Here is a 7,266-nt window from a genome sequence, read left to right as displayed (position 1 = left end):
AGATAAGTGAAAGTAAGGTGCTAGGCCAATGGGATAAATCAACAAACACTTTGTGTACACAATTTCACCCAGCAACAATAGACCCAACAATTGATACAATTTTGGTCTACAACTTTGGAATAATCAATTTGTCATACCCAACAATATATATACCGATTTATAGCTAAAGCCCGTGGATATATTTTGAAATATCTATTTTTTTTTCTTTTTTTTTGATAATTTTCTAACAATTACAAGAACAAGAACCAATGGCTCTTGATACCAAATAATGTGAATCTTAAGGATTCAAGAAACATACGTTACTCAGATTTGTTCTTGCAATAATATCCAATAACCCAAATAAGAAATAAGATAATAAAAAGATGGAAAAGAAGAAGAAGAAGATGATAAGTGTTATGATTTAGATTCAAGCTCAAGAAAGAAAACTCAATGGCTACTTTCACAAATAAAAACCTAATGGCTCCACAAAACTAGCAACACAAGAACTAGTAAAGCATACCTTAACATTCAACCTAAGCCCGGCATTAGATTGGAATGCAACCACAAGGGATTTTGATAAATCTTCAAAAATGAAGACGGGTGCTCACAAATGGAGTCTTTGATCTTACAATATCATTCAATGTATGCCCACAAAAACCCTAGACATGTGTATTTATACAAGAGACTAAAAGTGCTAAAAAAGACAAAAAGAGTCCAAAAATGCAAGTCGCGCAAAAAGCCAGGTCGGGCGGTTTTCCTCATGCAAAAAGCCCGGTCGGGCGAACTCCTTAGAGTTCGCGACCGACCAAAAACTGTCAAAACGCCCGCCCGCGCGTTTCATTCTGCATTGCGCGGCTTTCTTAAAGCGATCATAACTTCTTCATCCGGGTTCCGATTGAGGCATGCAAGATACCCACGCGAAGCTATTTCAACGATGAAGACAATGATGGTCTGAGGAGTGGATTTGGATTTTATCTTCATAGTGAAATTCAAGTTTGAATCATACCTCTGAATCCGGCTTAGCTCCTTACCATGTCTCCACCTTATTCTCGGACCCCAATCAACCCATGGCCCGCGATGTCTTGGTTATTTATGATGTTGAATATCTAGATTCACATCATCATCTTTCCATAGTGCGACGAAAGTGTGGCCACACTATTCGCCCACGAGACCGACCGACTAGCAAGGACGACTCCTGATCCCACCAGTGTACACAGCCTGATAGGGTTTGCGGCCCTACTCAGACCCGAATTCATTTCACACATAACCATATAGCCTAACGGAGCAAAAGCTCAAACCAACTAGGCATCAGACAACAATCTCAACATCAAAACAATCATGACATGACATAACACTTTAAACCACCCTTTTAACTCCAACATCATAATTTTGAAACGTAAAAGAGTTTAGTAAAAGAAAGCCCACCTCGCTTACTTATACCCACAATTCACAACTTTATTTCAACCCTTGCTCTTTGTACCCACGTACGCACCACAATCCTTGTCAACACCATAATACAATCAGTTTTACCATCAATACACTTACCATGCATGTCCTATCGTTCCTTTCATCGTTTTCTTATATTGCCCATCCCCAACGTTCATCAATATAAACGAAATGAACACTTAAGCATACATCAACGTGAAACACATAATTGTATCATAGGATTCATTCCTTATTCACACATGTATCATGTATTCATTCAAAATTTGCCAACAAAGCTTATCTCAACAAAACCAGAATCTGGCAAAATAGCGCAGTCTTTTGTAAAAATCGTTAAAATTCCATCCGACGTCATATGACCCTAAACTTTGGTCACCACACAGTAGACACATAAAGGTTTACTCAGTTAAAATGTCACACGAAAGTCATGTCTTTTGATCTGTCAAAACAAAAACGAAACTCACTGGAAGGAACACACAATTCTGGCAGTAGTGCGCAGTTCGATTAAAAAATTCATTATAAATTCTTCCGTCATTTAATTAAGCTGAAATTTTGACACAACACAGAAGACATCAAACAATTCATCCTGTTAAAATATCGTGTCAAAATAAGATCGTTTGATCAGTCAAAAACTCGTCAGAACCTACTGTCCGAACACCACAGAATTCATGCTTAACATTCACAAACCCTAGTTCGCCTATCATACATTCTCACGTACATATCCATGCTTCCAACACATATTCACGCTTCAAAAACAAGATTACAATCATGCTTTCATAATCACACATAACATCCACCAAATATTTAACCACCCACTTGCACACACACAACATACACGCACACACATATAAACTTTCTTGTGGAACCATCCTTCCCAACCAATTAATCCTTAGATTTACGATTTATCCACTCAACTATATGCATGAGGGCTCAAGAATGATGGATTCAATGGTAAAAAGATGAGAATGATGAATCAAGTATACCTTTCTCTTGAAAAACAATCGGTAGACACAACGAATGGCTCGATTCTCCAACGAATCTTGAGTTTCCAACTCCAAAACGAACCAAGATCGAAGAGTTTGTTAAGGATTGGTCGAGAAGGAGAGGGAGGCATGTGGGAGGAGAGGGAGAGGGAGGAAAAACGTGTGAATGGGGGCTAGGGTTAGGGTTTCTCCCTTTATATATTTTAGGATTAATTCCACACTTAAATAAAATAATTAAAATTTGTGGAAGAAAAATATAGATGTCAAAGAATAAATTCCACAATTAAACTAAAGTAGGCGTGTATTTGAGGGAGAGGAATTTCAAAAATTATGCTATTAATTAGCATAGAAATTGATTTGGTATTTACTTGGAGAGAAATATACTCACAAAATAGGTAAAAAGATAGTGAGTATCCCATAAATAAGGTAACAAGGAAATTTAAAAATCCCAAGTAGGAAAAGAAAAAGAGGCGTGTAATATGGGAAAAATAAAAGGAAAATATTCAAATCCCCAATGAATTAGGCATAGGAATAAATTTAATATATATTTGGATAGAAGGGATTCCACAAAATAGGAAATAAATATTAATTCCTTTAAAATATAGGAGGGGCCAAAATTTTGGGGAGTATTTCCACAAGGAATTAATTAAAATCCTAATTTAAATAGGGTGAGGAAAGGTATGGCAAGATTTAATTGGATTCTAAATTCAAGAAGGGAATTAAACAACGTACCAATTAAATAAAAAATAATAATTCATCCTCCTAAGTAATAGGGGATTTTTGAAATTCTCAAGAAATGGTTAGGGGTCGAAAATTATGTAGAATGAATTAGGGATATTTTGGTTTGGATTTAATTTGGATAAATATCCCAAGGCAATTAATTAAATCCAAGAAAGATAGTATTATTTCAATTAAATTGAAGGGGCAGAAATTCTCAAATAAAGTGGCTAGAAAAATATGCATGATCCCAATTAATTAAATTCTCACACTGGAAATTATATCACATTATCCCACTTCACTCGCAACAATTAAATTCACGTAATTAACTCAATCACATAGAGAAATAAATTTCCATAAAAGAAATTCTCAATCAACATCCACATTAAGAAGAATAAAAAGTCAAAGTTTTTCGGGGTGCTACATCCTTCCCCTCTTAACAGAAATTTCATCCCGAAATTTGGTCGTCTCACAAAAACAACTCGGGGTACTTTTTCTTCATCCTGTCTTCTAACTCCCACGTGGCTTCCTCGGGACCATGGTGTTCCCACAACACTTTCACAGATGCTATGGACTTGTTTTGCAACTCTTGCACCTTTCGATCTAGGATTGCCTCGGGTCTCTCCTCGTAGCTCGTATCGGGGGTCAAGACAACTTCTTCTTGATGAATTACGTCGAACACGTACTTGCGCAACTGCGACACATGGAACATGTTGTGCACATTCCCAAAGCTAGGCGGTAACGCCAAGCGATACGCTACAAGACCTACTTCATCAACGATCTCGTACGGCCCTACAAAACTTGGTTTCAATTTGCCCTTCACTCCAAACCTCACGACTCCTCTTGTCGGGGATACTTTCAAAAACACTTTGTCACCAACATCGAATTTGATCTCCGTTCGGTGCACGTTGGCATACAACTTCTGCCTATCTTGAGCTTCTTTGATCCTTGCACGGATTTGATGCACAATTTCGGTCATCTCCTTGATAGCGTCGGGTCCTAACATCTTCCTTTCACCAACCTCATCCCAGTAGAGTGGGGATCGACACTTCCTGCCAATCCCAAGAAACTGCGGATTTCACTTGGCGTTTTCGGCGATTTCCAGTTTTACACAGCCTCGACCTTCACAGGATCCACTTGAATTCCATTAGCCGTCACGATATGACCAAGAAAGTTTACTCTATTTGTCACGACCGCACTTCCTAAGGATAGAAAGAACGGTGGATCGCGACTAGTGGGGGAGTTAAGAAGCGGGGAAGAAGGGGTAGCAATCAAGGAAGTACGACATGTAGATCAAAAGACGAAACTTTATTACCAAATTATAGTCTGAGATCACGAAGCAACATAGTTTGAATGGAAATAGCTCAACAGATTAAGGAAACATAAGGGTTTTAAAACATGGCATAGCAGAAGCATTTGAGAGTTAGCTACTACTATGTATGAAGACACAATAGCAACCGAAACATTTATTGAATACGATCCTTGTGCAAATGCTCAACATCCTCCGTCCTCGTCAACGCTCAACCTGCACATAGGGAAAACATATGCAGGGGCTGAGTACTTGATGCACTCAGTGAACTCATGCCTAAAATACATTTTATCCATAAAGTTATGTCAAGCCATCATTGAGTGAAACTCGGGTTTTACTTTAAAAACAATGCCGAGAAACACTAAAATCATTTCCATCGTAAAACATGGCTGCGCAGCCCATCATCATAAACCCCCATCTTGTACCATATCTGAACCATCATGTGAAACGAGAATGTGGCCACAAACTCGATCACTGGACCGGCCGACCACAAAGGACGGCTCACGATCCCCATCAGTGTACTAGTCCGAGTAGGGACTCACTCCCTAGTCAGACCCGGATTCGTTAACCATCAAAGACTAGTAGGACATTATCCTAGTAGACAATCAGATAGGAAATTCAAAAAATAAAATACGGCATGACATAACATTTAAACCACCCTTATCTCACCATTTACATATCATTGCAAATAAAAGAGTTTAAGTAATAAAGCCCACCTCAATAGCTTAGAAATCTCTTTTTATAACTTCTCGATCCGACCTTAACGAGCGTTCGAACCACCTTTTCGAAAAATAATTAAAGTACACATCAATCTCAATAACGACAAAATTTAGAATGCATGCACTCTAATTAAAGTCTTTTATCTCGTTTTCTCGGTTTTCATGCATTCCTGATTATTCGACGGCCGCCTAAGGCGTCGCGGGCGACGCCGGTCGGCCGCTTACACCTATACTTCCTCCGTTAGCTCCTCGTATTTTCCATGGTGTCGGAATAAATTTCCAAAAATTATTTAAGCGCATAATTAAATTATCGCAACTATTTCTCTTCGCAATTATATTCATTTCGAAACTTGGGGTAATTTATTTGTACATCGAATTATTCCGAGAATAAATTAAATAATTTCCCACAATTAAGTTATTCACCGGACCAACGATTATTTAATTTAACACAACCCAAGTTATTCAATTTTTGAGCCCAAAGTAATTTAAAAACCAAACCAACCTTATTCCTCCATTTAAAAAAAGTGAGCCCATCAACAAAAATAAGAAGGAGGCCCAAATAAAAATCAAACTCCATTACTCCCTTCCATCATCGGTCAAACTCTTTCTCCCTCATTTCATCTCCTTCACCAAATCCTCAAATTGAGAACAACCCCATATTCTTCTTCCTCTATTCTCTTCTTCCTAAATTCCCCCAATCTTCTTCTTCCTCTAATTCCGTCGCCTCTCCCCAAATCGGAGGTCACTGCTGCTGCTGCTGCTGCCACGAATCCGTCGCCGTCGGCTTCTCTAACTTCCCAGCCATCGTCGCCGGCCGCTGCTCGCCGGGAGAAGACGCAGCGCCGTCGTCCTCGGTCCTCCCTGCAGTAATTCCTGCCGCTGCAGTGCAGTCTCCTCGCCGGAGATTGCTGTTGACGCACGAAACAGCCCCGCAAACGTTCGAACAGGCCCTCAGCTGTCCGAACTCATCTCGAGACGCCCTAAGCAGTCCCCGAACCGCTCTGAAACAACCCAGATTCACCCCGAAAGCGCCGAACAGCCCCCCGACAGCCCCGAAGATAGGTTCGTGTATTTTAGTTTTATTCTTTCTAGATTTATTCTATAGTTTGTTGATTGCATACCATGCCATTCAAGAAGAAAAAGAGATTGGATGGGAAGGAATTATACCTCAACCGATTGGAAAGAGTGTTGAACGAAAACTTTGGCAGTTCCTCGATCTATCGAGAGTTGTGGTGATAGGAATTTGGAAACCAAATGCTCTTTCTCTGCCGTCTTTTTTTTCAATTGCTTTGCTAACAATTTCAGATTGTGAATGATTGTTATTGTGATGTTAGGGAGGAGATAAATGAAGGAACTAATGTATTAAATGTGTGACCTTTAGATGTAGGATTGAATGAGGAAGGTGGAAGGTTTGAATGATGGAGGGTCTCCATGAAGAAGGAACCGGCGCAGGGGAAGAAAGAAGAAAAAAGAATTTGGGCTTGCACCAACAATTCCTATGAATGAATTGGGCCCAAAGATATCCCTTTTAATTTAATAGCTCCAAAGCCATATAGTAAAATAAAACATTGGACTTTATTTAATTGAGAAGCCCAACTTTTACTTTTCGCATAACACTTTATTTATTCAAAGTTCACGGAAAACATTAATTAATTTCATCGTTCCCATTTCCAACAAAGATTAAGATAGCTATTGTAACATTAGTACTTAAAAAGTACGGGCGTTACATTCTACCCACCTTAACAGAAATTTCGTCCCGAAATTTGCTCATCACTAACAAACAGCTCCGGGTACTTCTCTTTCATTTTATCATCGAGTTCCCATGTAGTCTCCTCATAACCAACATTGTTGTTGCTCGGGCACTCTTTGGCAAGGTGTCCAACTCCACCACATTTGTAGCACATACTAGTCCCAATTCTGCATTCACCAAAATGATTCTTTCTTTTAAAGTTATCATCTAAGGATAGATGTTTCGTGCGTTATTTTTTTTTCGAGCATTTCGCCCTGGTATGAAGAAACGTAGTAATTTGCAATCTCGTCAATCTTTCAAACTAGAACAAGTCGTGCTTCACTGGGTTGTCATTGTCTCGTCATCTCATCACCCCTTTGACTTCGC

At 39.2% G+C, this 7,266-nt stretch overlaps 1 long non-coding RNA gene across 1 annotated transcript; it reads left to right on the top strand.

The window, feature by feature from the left end:
- The first annotated feature begins 6,143 nt into the window (after positions 1-6,143).
- LOC121803501 lies at positions 6,144-6,614 on the top strand. Its single transcript, XR_006051033.1, has 2 exons — positions 6,144-6,212; positions 6,532-6,614. It is a non-coding gene; the product is annotated as an uncharacterized LOC121803501 (long non-coding RNA).
- Positions 6,615-7,266: the final 652 nt, after the last annotated feature.

Source organism: Salvia splendens, chromosome 1, assembly GCF_004379255.2.
Source record: "Salvia splendens isolate huo1 chromosome 1, SspV2, whole genome shotgun sequence".
NCBI classification, from domain to species: domain Eukaryota; kingdom Viridiplantae; phylum Streptophyta; class Magnoliopsida; order Lamiales; family Lamiaceae; genus Salvia; species Salvia splendens.
This window is presented reverse-complemented; position numbering and strand designations above follow the sequence as displayed.